This window comes from Aotus nancymaae, unplaced genomic scaffold (assembly GCF_030222135.1).
Source record: "Aotus nancymaae isolate 86718 unplaced genomic scaffold, 86718_ANA_hifiasm-v0.15.2.pri h1tg000004l, whole genome shotgun sequence".
In the NCBI taxonomy this organism is placed as follows: Eukaryota; Metazoa; Chordata; class Mammalia; order Primates; family Aotidae; genus Aotus; species Aotus nancymaae.
The window spans coordinates 14,632,323-14,655,763 of record NW_026988415.1 but is presented as its reverse complement, the minus strand read 5'-3'; the positions used below and the strand labels follow the sequence as shown (position 1 = coordinate 14,655,763).

The following is a 23,441-nucleotide window of genomic DNA, read 5'->3' as shown; positions in this document are numbered from 1 at the left end:
CATGAAAAGGAAACCAGCCCTTTCCAGCTATGTCAGGACCCTGATTAATGCCTCAGTAGCAAGCACTACCCAAACCACAGTGAGTCCAGTTCCTTCCTTTCCCAGAAGGAAGCCAACGTGCTCTCCCTTTGTTGGAAGGTGCTGCGTTAGAAAACACCAGCGTTCATTTCAGAGGGAGGTAAGTAATCCCTAAAATCTGTTCCCCTCCCCACCTCTCCCTTGTTTTTGTTGAATTTAAAGTGAATTGACTTGAGAATTGAAGATTCACCCAAGCCAAGGTTGAGGATAACACACATTGACATAGGCAAGGCCAGATGACTTGCAGAGCTCAGTGTGACACTCTGCTCTGGAGGGTATACAATCAAAGCCCTGTGGCCTAAGGTTCAGTTCCCATCATCAGCTTCCTCCTTGACCTGTTTTTAATTTTTCCATACTCCCACCCTTCTTACAGAATAGTTTCAAAACTTCCTTGCCTGACCTCTGCTTTGTCTCGCTGGGCAGGTTGCCTTGTTCCTCAGCTGGCCAGGCTGGCTGGCTGCCTCATTGTCCCAAGAGACAGGAAGGCACCCTTTACATCTCTCTGCTGTGGGTCCATTTTTACTGCCTTTCTGGAGTTAACATCAAGGACTTTAAAAACATCTTGGTAAAGGCAGATGTAGAGGCTAGATAGGATTGTGGTCACCTTGGCCCTCATTTTTCTTGCTGCTTACAGAGTAGGAAAATTCAATGCTGTTTTTGGACTTGACCCAATACCTCTTCTGTCCAAAAAGCCCATAACTCACTCTCCAATGGCTTGTTTGGCTCCACTGGCCATATCACGTATCATATATTATAGATGATATATCACAGTCATTGGCAAAGTTAACTGATGCCCAAGCTCCACTCACAGATCCCAGCATGGAGACTGCCAGAGGTAACCATACATTAACATTAGTGAGACATGGTGGGCTGCTAAACCAATCTGCACAATTTGAGGTGAAAGGGTGGAAGTGAATAGACTTCCAAGTCTCTTGGATTAGTATCAGTATAATTTCTTTTGGACTGTAAATACTTCAAAAGATCGTATTTTTTGACATTGCTTGGATTTTGTTTTTCAAATCACGTGAATATTGTTTACAGAACATTGTGCTTAATGTTCAAGGGGCTACAAGGGTTTCGGAAAGGGATACATGCCACATGCTTCGGAAAAAATAAAAACAGCCCAAGGCAGTATATGCTAAGAGGAATGGTATAGAGTAGGCTATACGTGACAGAAGCACAGAGGACTTTATCCTTAGTTGATGTGTAACAGCTTAAACTCATTTCTAAGCATTGCCCTTAGGCCTTCTCATTCAGGACAATGACATACTCTGGGAGAGGTGGGGTGGAACACCACTGACCACCTAGAGTTAAATGAAACCTCTCATTAACCCATGGCCAATCAGCATCAAGAGCAGCCTGTTGAGTTGCTTGTTTCCTATGACTTACACCGGCCTATCCAGGAGGCCAAAAGAGCATATACCCAAAGGTTGGTGTGGCAGCGTGCATTCTGATGGAGAAGAGAAGATAAATGAGGAGGGGGTGGGGGAAATGGTGACCTGACCTCCCTGGGAAACACCCTGCTATATTTCGAGTTGCCTGGTCACTCAGCTTAATGATTTTAAAAGATGACATTATTTTGTTCAGTGGCCTGTAGTGAAGTTTGCACTCTGCCAAGGAAGAGAAAATAAATGTCTGTGGGAGTGGGGAAATGGTAGGGACCTCCCTGGGAAATTCTCTGCTAGTCACTCAGCTTATTAATTTTTAAAAGAGACGTTGTGGGATCAGAAAGAGAACCCTGGCCTGAGAGTCAGGAAACTTGCTGTGTGGTGGGCCTGTTAGCAGATGCAGGGAGAACATCAGCCTCTGGGAACCCCAAAGAGGCATTTATAATGATGATAATGCCACAAATGTTACAATGTACACCACTTAACACTTTTCAAAGCACTTTTGCATTCACTACCATAAACTCATAGAATCTTAGGAGCCAGAAAAGGACTTCAGAAATTATCCAGTATGTCTTCCCACCCCAGGCAAGAGGCCCTGTAAGAAAGCCAGTTTCGCAGGTAGAACGATCTCCATTTTATAGAAAAGCAAACAGGATTTAGAGTTTAAGGCCAAGGTGATCCAGTCAGTTAGTGACAAAACTGGCCTTATATATGCTAATCTCAGGTTCTCTTTATGTTATCACGTCTCTTTTATTTCTAAAGGTACAGGTTTGACCCGGACACAGTGATTCACGCCTGTAATCCCAGCATTTTGCGAGGATGAGGTGGGTGGATCACCTGACGTCAGAAGTTAGAGACCAGCCTGGTCAACATGGTGAAACCCTATCTCTACTAAAAATACAATAAAATTAGTCAGGTGTGGGGGCAGGCGCCTGTAATCCCTGCTACTTGGGAGGCTGAGACAGGAGAATCACTTGAACCCGGGAGGCAGAGGTTGCAGTGAGCCAAGATCACGCTACTGCACTCCAGTCTGGGTGACAAGAGCGAGACTCTTTGTTCTAATTGTTCTCAAATTGCTTTAGAAGCTTCAGACCTGTAACCCCAACTAGAGTACAAATCTTTGAGGGCCAGATTCATATCTGATACTGCTATTGAATCTCCTGTCTTCTCTCCACATCACCAATTAATGGTAAGGGTTCTTGGAAGATGTTTGATAAATGCCTGGATGAACGAATTGAAATTCTAAAATTTCTGAGTGACTCCTTATCTGTCATGTATTTGTCATGCCAAATTCTACTTTCAGAGGTTTTATCCTCATCTTTGAAAACTTAATTTGGCCAACTAGCATCAAATGGCAGTATTAAACCTATATATATTCTAATTGGATAAAAAGCCAAAACCCATCGGTATGCTGCATCCAGACCCATCTCACATGCAATGATACACAAAGACTCAAAACAAAGAGAAGGAGGAAGATTTACCAACCAAACAGAGAGTAAAAATAAACAAATAAACAAAAAGCAGGAGATGCAATTCTCGCCTCTGTTAAAGTAGACTTTAAAGCAACAAAGATCAAAAGAGGCAAAGAAGGACATTACATAATGGCAAAAGGATCAATGTAACAAGAAGAGCTAAAGATTTTATAGATCAACGAGACAGAAAATTAACAAGGACATCCAGGACTTGAACTCAGACCCGGAACAAGTAAACTTAATAAACATTTATAGAACTCTCCACTTCAAATACACAAAACATACATTCTTTTTTTTTTATTTTATTTTATTTTTTTTTTTTTTTGAGACGGAGTTTCGCTCTTGTTACCCAGGCTGGAGTGCAATGGCGCGATCTCGGCTCACCGCAACCTCCGTCTCCTGGGTTCAGGCAATTCTCCTGCCTCAGCCTCCTGAGTAGCTGGGATTACAGGCACGCGCCACCATGCCCAGCTAATTTTCTGTATTAGTAGAGACAGGGTTTCACCATGTTGACCAGGATGGTCTCGATCTCTTGACCTCGTGATCCACCCGCCTCGGCCTCCCAAAGTGCTGGGATTACAGGCTTGAGCCACCACGCCCGGCCACAAAACATACATTCTTATCAGTACCATATCACACCTATTCCAAAAGTGACTACATAATTGGAAGTAAATCACTCCTCAGTAATCGCATAGCATTTCACAGGTTTAAATGAAATATTGGTTGGCTGCTTGTTTGTTATTTTCTTCCCTTATTCCTTCCTGTCTACATCATTAAGTATAATTATTGGTATAAAAGAGGTTTTCAATACCCAATACTAAATTGCATTCTAGCCTGGGCAAGAAAGCAATACTCCCATTCTCTCTCTCTCTTTCTCTTTCTTTTTCTTCCTCTTCTTCATTCTTTTTTTTTCTTTCTTTCAAAAATAAAAAAGAAAGAAAGAAAACTTAATTTGGTTGTAGCTACCGGGGTTACTCAGACAGCTTGAATTACTCTGGTATCAGGGTTTAAACGGGGGAAACGTCTTGATATCTTACAGCAGATGGATGGAATGAATGGCAAGGCAATTACCTAGGTCTGATATTGGCAGGTTGAGGCTCTAACATTTGTTTTATTTCTCTTTAAATCCCTAGCTGGAACTATGGAGATTGGAGAAGTCATATTGTCCCTTTCTGGCCACTGGAACATATTGAAAAAGACACGTTGTGCTCACTTTAAATCTTAATGTTAGAAGAACAGTTCTAATCAGGTTGCTCAGTGTCATGGGCTTTTGACATGAATCAGCCTTTTCTAAGAGCGTTAGACTTCAGTGAAAACAAGAATCAGGCTGGGCATGGTGGCTCACACCTACAATCCCAGCACTTTGGGAGGCCAAGGCAGGAGGCTCAGTTGAGCCCGGGAGTTTGAGACTAGCCTGGGCAACATGGTGAAACCCTGTCTCCAGAAAAATACAAATTAGGTGGGTGTGGTGGCACCTGCCTGTAGTCCTAATTACTCTGGAGGCTGAGGCAGGAGGATTGTTGAGCTCGGGAGGTGGAGGTTACAGTGAGCCAAGATCATGCCACTGCACTCCAGTCTGGGCAGCAGTGTGAGACTCTGTTAAAAAAAAATTATGGTGACATTTGCCTGTAGTCCCTTGGTGACATTCGCCTGCAGTCCCAGCTACTAAGGAGGCTGAAGTGGGAGGAACCCTTGAACCTGGGAGGTCGAGGCTGCAGTGAGCCATGTTCGGGCCACTGCACTCCAACCTGGGTGACAGAGGAAAACAAGAACCAAATACCTACACAGAAATATCCACAGGACTGATGAGGTAGCCAAAGAGTGCACTTATTTCTGAAGTTAAAAATTTGAGCTTGTCTTGAACCAAATCTTTCTCATAGAGGACAGTATTAAAAAAAAATGGAGCTTGTTGAGATATTTCTATCAAAAAAATCAAGATTTTAAATTGCTGCCTAATACCTGGACTTTAAAGAAAACTGTTGAGTTCATAATTAATTCTTTCTGTGTTATTAACATATAGAAAAATCCTAGCTGATCAGTTTCCATTCCTATCTTCTCATTTTTAGTTTGTTTCTTATTCCAGAAAGAACCTTATATGGAATTGCATGCATTTGGCTCGGTACAAATTTGGCCCATGTTGAGCCTCTTAGACTTGGCCCACCATGAACTCATGCTGTCAACCACAGTTTGCTTCCCCTCACTGCCCAGTTGTTCCTGGTATACCGTATGCTGTGAATATCCCAATCTTTCTTCTCAGACTCCCAAATTTTCTTCCTCTCAGCTCTCTCATGTTTAGTAGATGAGCTTGACAATTGGGTTGCTGAAAACATTTAAGCTATGGGTCTGAACTCCTCTAGCTATTGGAGATGCGAGAACATCTCTCATGAGATGAAGGTTTTCTCTAAATACTGTTATTGCCTCCCCCTCTGCTCTAGAATTCATCTCTTCCCACTTTCTTATTCCCACATTTATTTTCTCCTTTTAGACCTCTGCTGTCCTAGATGGTAACCACTTGCCACATGTGGCTATTTAAAAGTAAATGAATTGTGGCCAGGTACTGTTGTTCATGCCTGTAATCCCAGCACTTTGGGAGGCTGAGACGGGTGGATCACTTGATGTCAGGAATTCAAGACCAGCCTGGCCAGCATAGTGAAACCCTGTCTCTAATTAAAACACAAAAAATGAAAACTAGCTTGGTGTGGGGGCACTACCTGTAGTCCCAGCTACTTGGGAGGCTGAGGCAGGAGAATCGCTTGAACCCAGGAGGCAGAGGTTACAGTGAGCGAAGATCATGCCACCACACTCCAGCCTGGGCAACAGAGCAAGACTCTGTCTCAAAAAAAAAGAAGGAAGAAAGAAAGAAGAAGGAAAGAAAGAAAGAAAGAAGAAAGAAAGAAAGAAAGAAAGAAGAAAGAAAAATGCAAATGAAATAAAACTAAAAATTTAGTTTGTTGATCATGCTAGCCACATTTCAAGTACTCAACAGCCACGTGGCGCTAGCGACTCATGAATGGGATGGGGCAAATTATATAATTCCCATCATCGTGGAAAGTTCTAGTGGACAGCACTGCTCACCAGGGACCTCTGATTTCTTTTTTATCCCATGGGCTCTTCAATCTCATGCAGACAACTGTATCACCATCAACAACAACAACATCAACAACTGCTCTACAAGTTACCCTCCTACCCTTCCAGCTACCAGTCTCTAGACTGCTGCCAAACTTTTAGAATAAATGGTGTTTTCCTTTCTTGCTCCTCTGCAATCTGACTTCTGACCTCGACAGAAATAAAGCCACTAGACTTTGGGGCATCTTCTACCATTTTATTTTCATTCATCACCCTCCTAAAAATGTCTCCTCTCAATCCTGTTCCTCCCATCTCTTGTCCCTAGCATGCTACCATTACTGAAGAAGTGTTGGTTAAATAAGACAATAAGCTTCCCTCCTTGATCATTCACTCCTCCAGGATATTTCATCCTATGTCTCCCTTGTTGCAAAATCCCAATCTTCTGCTCTTCTTTTGTCAGCCCTTCACTCATGAGCTCATCTCCTCTCACTTGCCTTTCACTATCTGCTCTGTGTAAAAGTGGGTGTCAGTTTCACAACTCAAGCTGCCAATTTCTCACTTCCATGACTAGCATTACTGGAGAGCACTAAGAATAAGTGTTTGTGTTATCAATGACTGCCCCCAGTGATGCAAGGAAATCTGCCCTCCAACCCAGTTAATTCCTATGTCCCTTGCAAAACTGTCAGGGCCAACTCTGTAAGAAGTCATCAGTGCTTTCCTGTGAGGCTGCATTTTGAGGAGATTTCTGGGCTTGTGAAGAGTTAGGGACTCAAGGGGGCAGAAACAAAGGCTGCAAAATGAAAGATGTGGGATGTCTCTGGCCAAAGGAACTTTGTCCACATAACAATTCTGCCAGTCTTTTCTCAGGACTAGTTTCAAAGTCTCAGGATGATATAGAAGTTCGTTTTTCTTTTGATTTCTTCTTTTTCTCTTGTTTATTTGGAGGGGGAAGTGGGTTAGTAACCCCCACATTGCCTCTTCATTGAGAACTACATAATAGCTGTAGATTAAAATGGAAAACCAGTCACTTTCACAAGGGCAATATCATGCAATAAGCCTGTAGCAAATTACACCTTGGTGTTACATGAAGGAACTTGACAGGACAACACTTTCCTTCCCTTCTCAAAATGAATGTAGAAAGTACACTCTAACCTTTACCAGCATATGATGTCTATAACTAACATGAACGAAAGTCAACATTTTTTCTCCTCTGGGTTTTTTTTCCTTTCGACAGACACATTGCTCTGCTGATAAGAAAGCTAAGAAAGTGGGTAGGTAGAAATATACAGCTCATTCAACTAAATGAAAATTAATGTAATGCAGACAACACAGTGCAGGCTGCTTGATTTTGTTACATTTAACTTAAAGACTACCAGGCCCTGACGAACATCCTTGAAATGTAAATTCAACATTCAAAACCCACAAGTCACACTAAGAGCACTGGGAAACAGGAGAAATATACACTGGACAGATGCAGGCAGTCCCAAAGCTCGGTGATCTTTTACAGCTACAAGGTCAAGGGAGTTATTTCACAGTGATTTGTATGAAAAGAAAAACAAATTGAAAAGAGGGCATTCATGTATATATGAGATAATTGACATAGCAAAAATAACCCCCAAAGTGAGCATTTTCTAGACAATTTAGGTTAAAATGGTATAAAAGGCAGATTGTTTGGGCCAGCACATACGCCTTTCTTGCACTTAAAGATAATTTGTAGATGAAGAAACTGCTGTCTTTAAAAAAAGAAAGAAGGAAAAAGAAAATCCTCCTCCACAAAGCCTCCTTTCCCACAGCCTTCTACCAAACAGATTATGTTGCTAGGTAAACATAAGCTACCAACAATTTCTGTACCAATATATATATAGCAAATTATAGTTGAGAGGAAGCTTGCAAGCTTATGAAACAGATGGTAGATTTGTGTCGTGGCCTGAGAAACAATGGTGTTTTGGTAAAATGAGCCACTGCAAGTCTCTCTGACATTTCCTAGCCTAATCGACATTGACTTTTTATGTTACGAAGTTGCATGAAACAGCGGGAGCATGCAGCGAAGCAGGGAAGCATCAGAAGCAATGGCAAAGATGACGTTCTCTCAGAGTTGGAATCATCAGTTTCAAACTTTGTGTTTAAATATACGATAACGGCAGACAGTAAACCAACACAGCTCCTAATGTATCCCTCAGACCTGCCATCTGGGCTGAAGTCAAATTTAATAAGCCCAGCAACATCAACTCTACTTCTCCGGCACTATAACTAATCTTTGAAAGGCTGGTTAAACAATCAGGATCGGGAACAAGATGGTATAATCTTCTGTGAACTGGATATAACTGGAGAATATATATCCATGTTTATTTAGAGTTTGTAAAAAGAAATTTTGGAGACTTGAGGTCTTTACAGCTCACATTTCTTATCCAAACTAAACTGTTATTTGTTTAATAAGCAACTGGTTCACAACGGGACTTCAACTGTCCCACCACATCCTGGAACAAAGTGTTGAATCACACTTAGATCCATACTGACATCTGCAGGTAATTGAAACAGGACTTCTACGAATTGGTTTCTCGACTCAGGAGTCTCAAACCATTCGCCACAGTAGTGTGCTAAACCGTAAAACTTAAATACCCTGGATGACGCAAGTATTTCTTTAAAAAATACTATCAATGTCTAAGTGCTTTCATAGACTAAAATATTGTATATAGCACATGAGTTCCATCACATAGAAAACCCCACAAACACGTACTGTTTCTGCCTAGTGTAATTTCGGTGATTTTTATTTTCACTTTAAACTTTTTCTATTTTCCTTTACTTTTCATATATTCTCCAATAGGCATATGGTACTTTTATAATACATTATTGCGAGATTGCTACCAAAATTTTAACTTCAAATTTTCTGTTGTCCCTACCAATTTATATTCACATTAATCAAAGCTTCAACAAAATCCAGCAGAATATAGCTTTACTGTAATAACTGCTGCTAAGCAGCACACTTATTTATATAGGCTATCAAAACTGCTAAACATTCACAAGGAGAGGGATAAAGCAGAGTTGGAGTAGATTCAAGCCGCTTTAGTCTAATACATGTGATTCTTCTATAGTGCCTTTCCGCTGAGCAAAATTTTAAAGTAACATTTACTGGATCGATCTATAACTGCAGTACTACAAAAAATGGAATCTGCTACCAAGAGACTTCTTTTACAATGACTGTCTAGGGGGAGGCCTATTTTTCTGGGCTTGTAAAAGTCAAGTGATTTACTCAACTTCTGAGGTAAAAGTCAACATAGAAGGCCTTATTCTATGTGCTGAAAATTCAATGTAATAGAAAAATCCATCAAGGATTTCTAGTGGTAGGAGAAAAAGGGGCAATTTCTTAAGGGCCCATTAACAAATTTAGCCAACAGGCACTCCTACACACACTATCTTCCAAGTTACAAATGTGCTACATTTCAAACATTGATTGTTGTATTTATTTATTTATTTATTTATTTTGGTGCCTACAATGCATTATCTTGAAGAGACAAAATTAGTGCTGGTTAGAGTTTCAATTCGATCCACAAAAGTAAAGCTAAAGTACTGTAGGTTTGCAATGAAATGGTAGGAAGCAGTTCTAGAAATAAGATAAATGTTGGAATGATTTTACCAATAAATTATTTTTCAGTTTTCTTATTTTGGTGCATAAGAAAATAATTATAGAAAGATAAGAAAGCGGGACATTTTAAAGCTGATGCTAACATCCAATTTCTCATGTAAATTTGCAACTTTTCTTATTTTTGATCTAGGCAAATATTTTATGAGCATGGGCCATGCTGAAGGTTTTACTTTAGCTAGCATATGGAAGTTAGATAGAAATTAGGGAGGAAAAAATAGGAGAGAGAGTTTGCCATGGAAAGGGGGAAAGAATTGAAAGAGAAGTGAGAGAGAACTACAGAAAACATAGATTTAGACTCAATTCCTTGCCTCCACATTACTCATTCATTCATTCAACTATTAGGTGGCAGTTCTCATTGGTGAGGATAAAGATCCTGTAGTTTGTTCATTCATTTGACAAATGTTAATCGAGCATTTGCTTTGGGCGTGGAACTGGGGAACAAGCCAGTGCGAACAAGATAGGCTTGGTCACTATTCTTACACATTTGTAACTAGTATGGAAGACAGACATTAAAAAAATACTGTAAGTCAGATAAGTGCCAAAAAAGGTGAAGCCCAGGGAGATCAAGGAGAGCCTAAAGGGAGAACCTAACCTAACCTGGCATTATTCCTCCTCTCCAAATGATTCAGATGTCAAGTTGACTGTGTATTTTAAATATATTTGCATCTATTACTATGTGTGAAGTTGAGTGCCTTTTCATACATTTAAGGATCATTTGTGTACTTTCTTCTATAAATTGTGTATTCATGTTTTTGCCCATTTTCCTAAGACTTTTTTAACCTTTTTTCTCCAGATTTTAAAAGTTCTTTACATGTTTGGGATATTGGTCCTTTATTTAGTATATACATTATAAGTATTTTCCCAGTTTCACCATCTTTTTTTTTTTTTGAGACGGTGTCTTTCTCTCTCGCCCAGGCTGGAGTGCAGTGGCACGATTTCAGCTCACTGCAACCCCCGCCTCCTGGGTTCAAGTAATTCTCCTGCCTCAGCCTCCTGAGTAGTTGGGATTACAAAATTATCTGGCATGCACCACCACGCCCAGATAATTTTGTATTTTTTGTAGAGATGGGGTTTCTCTATGTTGGTCAGGCTGGTCTCAAACTCCTGACCTCAGGTGATCCGCCTGCCTCAGCCTCCCAAAGTGCTGGGATACAGGTGCGGGCCACCACATCTGGACTTCATCATCTTTCTTTTGACTTCGCCTATCTAATTCTTGCCATGCAAAAAAAGGTTTTTACTTTAATTTTTATGTACTTGAAAATACTCATCATTTTATGGCATTTGGATTTGGAGTCATATTTAAAAGGCTTTCACCACACACAGACTATAAAGAAATAAATCCATGCTTTCTTCTAGTACCTATATGGTTTTATTTTTTATATTTGGACCATCTAGCACCTCTATGGTTTTATTTTTAATATTTTATATAATAAGCTCCATTTGGAGCTTATTCTAGGGTACAATGTGAAGTATGGGACCAAATTACCTTTTTATCCAAATGGCTATCCAGTTATGCCAATAACATAAAAAGTCCATCTTGGCTGGCTGGCTCACGCCTGTAATCCCAGCACTTTTGGAGGCCGAGGTGGGTGGATCACCTGAGGTCAGGAGTTTGAAACCAGCTTGGCCAACATGGTGAAACCCTGTCTCTACTAAAAATATTTAAAAAATTAGCCAGGTGTGCTGGTGCATGCCTGTAATCCCAGCTACTCGGAAGGCTGAGGCAGGAGAATTGCTTGAACCTGGGAGGCAGAGGTTGCAGTGAGTCGAGATCGCACCATAGCACTCCAGCCTGGGAGACAAGAGTGAAACTCTGTCTCAATAAATAAATAAATAAACAAATAAAGTCCATCTTTGCCCCAGTAATTTGGGTATATCACATTTATTATATATTATATTTTCATATATACTTGGGTCTATTTCTGGACTTTCTGCTTTGTTTTGTTGATCTGTCTATTCATGCAGCAGCCCAGTAGTGGTAACAAGTTATAACACACTGATTAATTTTAAAAAAGAATTTGAAGTGGCATATAAAAAGAAGGAGGTCAGCTGCCTTTACAGAAGAATAGATAGCTAATAAATGTGGAAGGAACAACAGAATTAGGAAAACATACTTTTGTACCCACTATGTTAAAAACCAATTCAGATAGGGATCATAATGAATGCTAAAACTATCAGGTGAAAGTTGTTGGGGAACAGAACATGTACATGTCATACTTTAAATATATTAATTTAATATTAATTACAAAGGAGGAGAATGTGCCTTTACAATGGGGAAATCTGGATTACACTACTTTGGCCAAGTGATAAAACTTGGCAATAGGACAAATTGACATTGTATACCTATTGATGTGAAGAAATGGAAACCAGCTATGTGGTATCCTTGCCAAAAACGTTTAACCTGAATATATTCATGAGGGAACAATATGACAAATCCAAATTATAGGTCACGATACAAGATAACTGGCCTAAAGTCTTCAAAATGAGTATTTCATGAAAGATGAAAAGAAGTGGGAAACGTCTATATGAAAGACTACTAGAGACATGACAAGTACGTGAAGTTGTATGACATTTTATCTTGAATTTTGGATCCTTGATTTTAAAAAAAAAGCTCTAAATGACATTATTGGGGCAATCAGGAAGTTTGAATATGGGCTATGAATTAAATAATGTTACTCTGTCAATATTAACTTTCTTGGGTATGCTAACAAAATTGTGATTATGTAAGTAAACGCCCTTGTTTTTAGGCAATACAGGCTGTAAAAATGTCTTGATATCTCCAACTTAATGTCAAATGGCTCATGAAATATGTCTGTGTCATATATATATGTATATGCTATATAGTGTTACATATATGCATAACACAGAGAGAGAACAAATGTGGCAAAATGTTAACAAGTGTTTAATCTTCATGAAGGGTATATGGGTTTTTATTGTACTATTCTTTCAACTTTTATGAAGGTTTGACTTTTTTAAAATAAAAAGTTGCAGGATACAAAATCAATGTACAAAAATCATTAGCATTTCTATATAATGGTCAATAATGAGCTAGCCATGAAAGAAAAGAAGGTAATTCCATTTACAATAGTTATGAAAATAAAATATGTAGGAATAATTTCAACCAAGGAGATGAAAGATCTCTGCAAGTAGTTGGGCATGGTGGCTCATGCCTGTAATCCCAGCACTTTGGGAGGCCAAGGTGGTGGATCACGAGATCAGGAGATTGAAATCATTCTGGCTAACACAGTGAAATCCTGTCTCTACTAAAAGTACAAAAAAAAAAAAAATTAGCCCGGTGTGGTGGCACCCACCTGTAGTCCCAGCTACTCAGGAGGCTGAGGCAGGAGAATCTCTTGAACCCAGGAGGCAGAGGTTGTGGTCAGCCATCGTACCACTGCACTCTAGCCTGGGCAATAGAGCTAGACTCTGTCTCAAAAAAAAAAAAAAAAATCTTTACAAGGAAAACTAGAAAACACTGATAAAAGAAATTGAAAATGACATAGACAAATGAAAAAAATAAATAAATAAAACGCATGCATGGATTGGAAGAATTAATCTAGTTAAAAGGACCACATTGTCCAAAGCTATCTATAGATTCGATGCAATCCTTATCAAAATACCAACACAATTCTTCACAAAATTAGAAAAAAAACCTACAATTCATACAAAATGAAAAAAGAGACCAAATAGCCAAAGCAATCCTGAGCAAAAAGAAGAAAGCTGGAAGCATCACATTACCTGACTTCCAAACATATTATAAGCCTATAGCAACCAAAACACATGATATTGGTATAAAAACAGACACATACACCAATGGAACAGAATAGAGAACCCAGAAATAAAGCCACACATAGCCAACTGATTTTTGACAAAGCCAAGAAGAACTTACACTGGGGAAAGGATACTTTCTTCAATAAACAGTGCTAGAAAAATTGGATAGCCGCATACAGAATGAAATTGGACCCCTATCTCTTACGATATAAAAAAATTAACTCAAAATGGATTAAACATAAAACTTCAAACTATAAAAACACTACAAGAAAACCTGTGGAAAACTCTCCTGGACATTGATCTAGACAAATGTCATAAATTTATGACTAAGACTTCAAAAGCACAGGCAACAAAAACAAAAATAGGCAAATTAAACTAAAAATCTTCTTCACAGCAAAGGAAACAATCAATAGAGTGAAGAAACAACCTGTTGAATGTAAGAAAATATTTGTAAACTATTCATCTAACAGGGGCTTAATATCCAGAATATACCAAGAACTCAAATAACTCAACAGGAAAACAACAAACATTGCCACTAAAAAGTGAGAAAAGGACATGAATAGACATTTCTTAAAAGAAGACATACAAACAGCCAACAGGTATATGAAAAAATACTCAACATTGCTAATCATCAGATAAATGCAGATCAAAACCACAGTGAGATCATCTTACCCCAGTCAGAATGGCTATTACTAAAAAGACAAAAAATAGGAGATGTTGCAGAGAAAAGGAACTCTTACACACTGTTGGTGAAAATGTAAACTAGTGTAGCCACTATGGAAAACAGTATGGAGATTTCTCAAAAAATTAAAAATAGAATTACCATTTGACCCAGCAGTCCCACGTATCTACCCAAAGGAAAAGAAATCAATATATCAAAGGCATACCTGCACTCTTATTTACTCCAGCACTATTCACAATAGCAAAGATATGGAATCAACCTAAATGTCCATCAACAGATGTATGGATAAAGAGAATGTGGTACATATACACAATGGAATACTATATGGTTATTAAAAAGAATGAAATCATGTCATTTGCAGCAACATCAATGGAACTGGAAGTCATTATCTTACATGAAATAAGCCAGGCACAAAAATAAACAAATATTGAATGTTCTCATTTATATGTGGAAGCAAAAAAACTTGATCATATGGAGATAGAGAGTGGACAAACAAATAACAGAGATTGGGAAGGGTGAGTGGGGTGCAGGGAGGACGATGAAGAAAAATGGGTTAAAGAGCACAAATATACAGTAAGATAGAAGGAATAAATTCAGTATTTAATAGCACATTAGGCTGATTATACTTAACAAAAATGTATTGTACTTGGGTTATGAATACCCTAAATACTCTGACTTCATCACTATGCCTTATATACATGTAATAAAATTTGACATGTACCCCATCAATTTGTGCAAAAAATTAAAAATTTTAGATTATGAACTTCCATTTTCTTTTTTTTAATTTTTATTTTTAGTTTAGTCTCCGCAGAGAGTGTCAAAAATTGCCAATGCCAACTATATTTCAAGCCATCACGGCGGGATATTGGGAAAAGTTTTTAATTAGCAATAACCACTCCTCAGATAAACCTCATTGGCTATGATGCTGCCACTGCACAAACCTGAACTTCCATTTCTTTAGAGTGAAAAAAAACACAAAATTTTAAGTTTAATTTGGAAGTCACTATCAAACATAATAAATATGCATACCTTTTGACCTAGTAATTCCACCTCTAGGAATTTATCTGACATATGTTCAATGTTATTCACTGCAGTATTGTTAGATAATAGCAAAAGACTGTAAGCAATATATTTTCCTTCAATGGGGGCTGGCAAAATGAAATAGAATAAAAGACAAAGAAGCTCTTTGTGGACTAATTTGAAGTCATTTGTAAGATACAGTGTTAGGTTAAAAAAAAGACAAGGTACATAACAATACCTATAGCATTGTATTTGATAGAATAAATGACCCCAGTTCTTCCCCTCCCTAAGCCCATACACCCTGCAATGTCACTTTGCAGCTCCTTACATTTCTTGAATCTGGGCTAGCCTGTGGCTTTCTTTGATCAACAGAATAAGACAGTAGTTATGTTGTGCCAGAGCCAAGTCTAGGCCTCCAGGGGCCTTTTGTGCTTCTGTTCTTGTGGAATCCTGACACTATGATGAGAACAAGCCCAGACTAGACTGTTTGTGGGTAAGAGGCCTCATGGAGTAGAGCTGAACAATCCCAGCTGAAGCCATTCTAGACCAACCAATCCCCAACTGACCCATCAACTGACCAGCCAAGATGATCTGAGCCTGGCCCTGAATGGTAGCTACTCCCACCTTACCCTTAGACTCATGAGAAAAAATGAATTATTGTTTTAAGCCACTTAGGTTTTTGAGGGGAAAAGAAGAGGGAGGTCATGTAGTAATCATGCATATTAATATGCTGCTGTTTGTGTAAAATTTCAGGAAAAAAAGAACATATAGATGCATTTGTTTACATATGCAAACTTTCTCTGTAAGGATGCACAAGAAACTGAAAACATAATTGCTCTGTGGGAAAGGAGCCATGGCAACTAGGGGATGAAAGTGGGAGGCAGACCTTTTGAATTCTGAAGCACATTAATGTATTGCCAGTGGATAGATGAATAAAACCTGTTCCTTTTTACGCAAATCTTTTCAGAACCCCCAAATTATCCCTGGTTGGGGGTCAGTGGGCAAGGGGAACTCTCAAACCCTATTGGCGAGATTATAAATTGGTACAATCTTGATGGGGTGGTAGTATGACTTTAAGCAATGCCTATAAAAATATGTAAGTGTATATGCAATGTACACTCTATCTCTGTAAGAACCTGCCAGAAGCTGATAACGCTGGTTGCTTCTGAGAAAGGATCTGATGGGACTGGAAGTCAAGGGTAAGAGGAAAACTGACTTTTCTCTATATGTCTTTTTTATTTGCTGGTTTTTTTTTTTTACATTGAACTTTCTCTTTCCAAAAAGAAAACAATAAAATGCACATGTCCTCTGACCCAGCAATTTATCACTTCTAAGAGTCTCTCCTGAAAAAATACTTACAGAAGCAGACAAATTTAAATGTATAACAACGTGTACTTATGTATACTAATAAATTATAAAGAACCTCAATGGCAATCAATTGAGGGTTATATTATGGAATGTTCATACAAATGCTAAAAATGAACCCATAAACCATCACTTATCTGAACGTAGAGCATTCGAGAACTTTTGAAGCGCCCTCTAATGCCCACTTCCAGTCATTCACTCTATGAATGATCACAAATGGTTAGTGGGAATCAACCCCACTAACCATCACCCAGGTCCACAGAGAACATTCCAGAACTCTTGAGGTGCCCCCCCCAGTGCCTACTTCCAGTTATTCACTCTATTAATGCTGACAAAGTGAACCTAAGTAAACATCAGTCAGGTCACAAAGAACATTCCTGAACCGTTGAGGGGCCCCCAAGTGACCACTTCCAGTCATTCACTCTGAATGATCACAAACTGAATCAACCCAAGTAACCATCACCCAGGTCCACAGAGAACATTCCAGTACTCTTGGGCTCCCTAGTGCCTACTTTCAGCCATTTACTCTCTAGGAATTACCACAAATGAATAAACCCACGTAACCATCACCCAGGTCTAGTTTGTGATAATTCATCAACCTGTACACTTTTTTGTATATATATTACACTTCAATAAAAAGTTTAAAATATGCATGTGCATCTATTACAAATATGTTTGCCTATGTATAGAAAAAGATAACTAGGGCTGGGCGCAGTGGCTCACGCCTATAATCATAACACTTTTGGAGGCTGAGGTGGGTGGATCACGAGGTCAGGAGTTCAGGACCAGCCTGGCCAACATGGTGAAGCCCCGTCTCTACTAAAAATAGAAAAATTAGCTGGGTGTGGTGGTAGGCACCTGTAATTCCAGCTACTCAGGAGGCTGAGGCAGGAGAATCGCTTCAATCTGGGTGGCAGAGGTTGCAGTGAGCCGAGATCATGCCACTGCACTCCAGCCTGGGCAATAGAGTGAGACTTCATCTCAAAAAAAAAAAAAAAAGATAAAGATAATTTGGTATCCAAATCAAAGTATTACAGTATAGATGAACAGGCTGGATGGGAGTATTTTTTTTTTTACTTTGCATACTTCTATGAGGTTTCAACCTTTTATAACAAGTTTTTCTCCTCCACAATTCAAAAACAAATAAAAATGAATAAAGATGAAAAACAATAAAAAAGAAATTAAACCACTGCTATATGATGTTAATTTTGTCTCTGAGGAAGAAATATACATGATCAGGATTACAAATCCTAGAATTCTTGACCCCCTACCTACATCACCCACAGCCCCTCTTCCCCTCTTCCTCCCTGCATCCCACAGGTCTCCAAGGAGATGGATGCTTGGAGGGCAGATTCAAAAAACACTTCACCAGCTAGGGCTTTCACCCGACTACTTCAATAGTCATCAGCGGAACTAGACTAAAAATTCCTCCTGCCCAAAGAAGGCAGGCCTCAGTGATCCAGACTAGAAGCTTCTTTCTCTGAGGGCTGCATGCTGATATTAGCTCTGGAGTTCTAACCACTTTTTTAATCAGAAGAGATAGGTAAGGAAAACAGGCCTGAAGTTCTCTTTAGGCCCACTTTATCTCAGCCCCACCCAAGATCGCCCTAGAAGCTAAAGGAGAGAGGTTCCTCACAGGATAAGAAAAGTGTAAAATCAGCCGGGCGCGGTGGCTCACGCCTGTAATCCCAGCACTTTGGCTGAGGCGGGTGGATCACCTGAGGTCAGGAGTTCGAGACCAGCCTGGCCAACATGGTGAAACCTCATCTCTACTAAAAATACAAAAAAGGAAAAAAAAAAAAAAAAAAATTAGCCAGGCGTGGTGTCAGGCGCTTGTAATCACAGCTACTCCGGAGGCTAAGGCATGAGAATTGCTTGAACCTGGGAGGTGGAGGTTGTGGTGGGCCGAGATCATGCCACTGCATTCCAGCCTGGGCAACAAAAACGAAACTCCGTTAAAAAAAAAAAAAAAGATAAAAGTGCCCAAAAAAGAGAAAATCTAAAAAGAATCCAGCAAGAGCATTCCACACAGATTCCACAGCTTCTAACTTCTTCATACAAACAGTTCCACACACCACTGCGACCCAATACTTTCCTGGATCGAAGTAATTATGTATATGTTAAGATTTGGGCCATATCTGGATATGGATCATTCATACTATCATTTACTTAAGGCATATTTAGATCAAGTCACTTTTCCTTTACCATACGACTTGCCAAATTTACTGTAATAAAAAGCTTCCTATCACTATCATAAATGGAACATTAGTATCACATACCACAAACAGAAGGTACATATTAGGCATATATTAATAAAGATTACCAAAGGGTGGCACTCCTTGCCAGACTCCTCGTGCAAGTTTTCCTCGGGAATGTCTGGAAGACAAGAAGCTTCACCCTCCTCCTAGAGGTGAACGTGTGTGGTTAACGTTTCCCAGAGATTTACTTTCAGCTTCTCCTATAGGTTCATTTCCTTGCGATTTTCTTTCAGCTTCTCCTATAGGTTAACACTCCCCGTGGTTTTCTTTCAGCTCCTGCTATAGGTAAGGGTGACTTTCTTTTACTCCCTCTATAGGTTTATAGCGTGGGGTTACTTAGTTCAACAAAATTTTATTGAGTGACTATTCTATTTCAGATAGGATAGTGTGGGGTTACTTGGTTTAACAAAATTTTATTGAGTGACTGTTCTGTTTCAGATAGGATAGTGTGGGGTTACTTAGTTCAACAAAATTTTACTGAGTGTTCTATTTCAGATAGGGTGCTAGCTGCTGAGGATACAGAAGGAGAAAATGGGAGAGTTTGTATTACGATTGAGCAAGGGTTGGGAAAGAAAAGAAGGGGAAAAAAAGGAAGTTGGCAGATACACTCCTTCTATCTGTACACATACACTCCTCGTCTCCATCCCTAAGTCCCCGCTTGTTTAAGCCACTGCAATTCAACTTTGGCTCCTTCAACCTAACAGTACACTAATGAGAGCCTCCAGAGGACCTTCTAATTTTCAGATCCAATGGGAAAATTTCAGTCCTCATTTCAATTGACCCAGTAGAGCACTCCCTCCTTAGGTTCACTGATATTGTTAGCTGCTTCGTCTAGGCCAGCCCTTCTTATCATCAGTTGCCCTTTTAAATGCTGATGCTTGTCAGGATTTTGTCCCTAATTTTGTCTGGATGATCTCCCTGTTTACATCTACAGCCATAGCTTCCACCTACACGAGCTGAAGACTCCCAAATCCCCAAGGAACAAATGAGGTCTCTGTTTTCCTCTCCAGCTTCATCTCCTATATTAGCAAATTACTGGCATTTCTGTAATGGTGCTTTAGTCTCTTCTCGCCTGTATCTTACTTCCCTCTAACTAACTCCTTGACTCATGCCAAGTTTGTTCTTCAAGATTCAACCTTAGTGTTCCCTCTTCTGGGAAGCATGGTGGGTGCTCTCCCTTGATGCTCCCCAACACACTCTATCAGTGCTTCCAGTAATCATCAGTGTACTTGACTATTCTGCTCTACTGCTCTCCTTGAAGGCATGATTTTTTTCTTTTTTGAGACCAAGTCTCACTCTGTTGCCCAGGCTGGAGTGCAGTGGCACGATCTTGGCTCACTGCAACCTCTGCCTCTCAGGTTCAAGCAATTCTCCTACCTCAGCCTCCTGAGTAGCTGAGATTACAGGCACATGCCACCACACCCGGCTAATTTTTGTATCTTTAGTAGAGACAGAGTTTCACCATGTTGGCCATGCTGGTCTTGAACTCCTGATCTTAGGTGATCCACCTGCCTTGGCCTCCCAAAATGCTGGGATTGCAGGCGTGAGCCACCGCATCTGGCCAAAAGCATGAAATTAATCTGCATTTACAGTTCACAGCACAGGACTCAATAAATATTTGTTAAATTGATGAATGTAAGAAAGTCTCAAGCTGTGAACAGTTAAGCACAGAAGATAAGGAGCTTGGGGTAGTTGAGGTGGTTGTGAACCAGGGATATTTAAAACTTGAGGACTTAAGATTCTCTTTCTTTCCTTCCATCCAGGCAGCCAGGACTGGCAGGCCATCAGGGTCAGAGCCAAGGAGATGGATTGGGGCTGAGGAGGCAGCCAGGGTGGCCAACTGGCAGGGTAGGAAACTGGTTACACACAGGAGCAAGGAGTAATTACATTGAGATAAACACTGGAATGAAACCTGTGGTATTGAATTGGAATCAGAGATATAGTTTGAACTCTTAATAAACAAATATATATGTGTATATACATTTACATGGTGTATATATACATGTGTTTTTCTCTGTGCTCTGAGAAGGCCTTTAAACAATGATGCCCAATAGCAATGATATACCTAATTCCCCACCTTGGTTTTTAAATATTATTCTCCATTAAAAGGAATCAAGAGACTCCTTAGAGAAATGGCTGATCCCAGGGGCTGAGGCCAGGAAAAATCTTTAATTAAAAAAATATACAGATACAGGGTCTTGCTATGTTTCCGAGGCTGGTCTCAAACTCCTGGACTTAAGCGATCCTCTCACCTCAGCCTCCCAAAATGCTACGATTACAAGTGCAAGCTACTATGCTCAGCTAAAAGATGGCAGTTTTGTGTCAGTTAATTTTCTGATTTTGATAGTTGTAATGTGGTTATGTAGAATGTCTTTAAGAAATTTACGCTGAAGCATATAAGGGTAATGGGGTATCATAACTACAATTCATTCTCAGATGATTCAGAAAAAAATGTGTATGTGTATATATGTACATCCCCCCACACAGAGAGACACAGGGAGAGACAGAATGATAGTGCATATATGGAAGGAGGGAGACAGACAGACAAAGCAAATGTGGTTAAATGTTAACAACTGAGGAATCTGGGTGAAGGATATATAGGAGTTATTTGGGCTACACTTGCAACTATTTTGTAAGTTTGAAATTATCTCAAATTTTAAAATGTAAAGTTTTTTGTTTGTTTTTTGAGACAGAGTCTTGCTCTGTCCCCCAGGCTGGAGTGCAGTGGTGTGATCTCGGCTCACTGCAGCCTTTGTAGGTCAGGAGTTTGAGACCAGCCTGGCCAACATGGTGAAACCCCATCTCTACTAAAAAATACAAAAATTAAGCCACGCTTGGTGGTGGGCACCTATAGTGCCAGCTACTCGGGAGGCTGAGGCAGGAAGAATTGCTCGAACCCGGGAGGTGGAGGTTGCAGTAAGCTGAGATCATGCCATTGCACTCCAGCCTGGGCAACAAGAGCAAAACTTTGTCTCAAAAAACAAAAAAAACCCAAAAAAGCTGAAGATAAACTTGCTAATCTGAATCATGCATAAAAGGCTTTTTGCCGGTTTGCCCACCCTCATCTTGTTCTAAAAGTGATTTATAGAGGCTTATCAATATGTAAAAAAAAAAACAAGATAAATTGGAAATGAGGAAGAAAGATGTATGACACTGGCAAGAACCTTCTAAATTGTCAAATTCTACAAAATACTGTTGAAAATTTGATTATGTGGAGAGGTTTCACTTCGTTTTGGGAAACAGCCCCAACTTCAACACAGCTATTAGTTCTTTTGTGTTTCTGATATTCTTTTATTCAAAACTTGACCAGCAATTAGACCCAGAGAATAAACTATTGGGATACAGAGGCAGAAAATAATTATTAATAAGAACAAAGAACAGACTTTTAAAACATTACTAAATTTTATGCATGTATACACACTTTATTAAATTTGCATTCTAAGATATACACAAGGCCAGCATTTCACAAAACTTCTTATTATTTCAAAAGCAGTAATCATGAAACAGTGATTATATAAGTTAATCAAGCAAAAAAACTGGTTTCATCGTATCATCTCTTATACCTGTTTTCAAATAGAAGCCTGAAATATATGATATATATTAGAATAGGAAGAGAGAATTTTACTTTATAACAATCACTTTTCAAATATTAGACTTTATATAAAAATAAAGGGGTCTTATCAACAAAGTTCACCTGGGAGTTAGCCTATGTCTTTATTTTAAAACAATCCCTGCAAAAAACTTAATTTTCCAGTCCATTTAAACAAAAAATAACTAAAAATGAACCTTGGGCTAAATAATAAAGTGAATCATCTTGTCTCCTAGTTCTCATACCATTGGAACAATTTCCATTTCCCGACCTAATCCTACCCCACCACTGAATTTCAAAAATTAATGTAAATATCATCATATTTCAGTTATTTCTTAATAGTGTTAAGTTCGAGCCTAAAAGTGATGGCTAAGTGTCCCTTTAAGGCAAAGAAGACAGTAGGTGGAGAAATCTCCTGTAAGACAAAACTATCTATTATCATTATAGAGGCAGAAACATTTTGACATGATCTTTTACAAACAGAATAGATACACTCCATACCATCAAAGAATTTTTCCTTATAATGGCATATTAGGGGACAAGCTTCATAATAGATATATTTATGTTAGGTCTGAAGAAGTAGGGACTTTTCCCAGATGAGAGCAATAAAAGAAATAAAGCCATTAATGGCTGTTACAGTTACAATTTAAAATAAAGGGCACATCGTCTGCTGTAACAGAACTCCTGCACACTAAGTGATGCTCTCTTGTAATTGAAAGAGAATGGGTTTTCCTTCAAGCCATATGCTATTACTAGTCTGTGAGTGCCTTCAAAGCACATAATCTTCCTTTAAAATCCAAGGATCTTTGCCTTCAAAAGACACAAATGCAGTAGTTTTCATTTCTTACATTCACTTAAAAATGGAATAGTATGATTCCAGCAGGCAAATCTGCATATTAAATATAGACAATCCAACCACAATATCCGAACATTAAAAGAAATCTATCATGACAGACATTTTACCTAGTTATAAAGAACATAACAGTTGATTACACTCAGATTTCTTAAACAGCTCACTCAGGAGTTTCCTCTTCTAAAAATTAAATAACGTATGGTACCTCACGCTTATAGCATGTACACAGTTCATAGCTGAAACAGCTTCCTAAAAG

The 23,441-nt window shown here is 39.2% G+C and overlaps 1 protein-coding gene and 1 non-coding gene across 2 annotated transcripts in view; both read right to left on the bottom strand.

Moving 5' to 3' along the window:
- The window catches only part of PLAC1 (placenta enriched 1), a 193,413-nt gene extending 174,516 nt beyond the window's left edge, over positions 1-18,897 (bottom strand). The window contains exon 1 of the mRNA XM_021676483.2: positions 18,809-18,897. The gene's annotated coding sequence lies outside the window, so the exon portion shown is untranslated. The remainder of the gene's footprint in view (positions 1-18,808) is intronic.
- On the bottom strand, positions 14,903-15,043 carry LOC135269438 (U4 spliceosomal RNA). The gene has a single exon (XR_010337732.1). It is a non-coding gene; the product is annotated as a U4 spliceosomal RNA (small nuclear RNA).
- Positions 18,898-23,441: the final 4,544 nt, after the last annotated feature.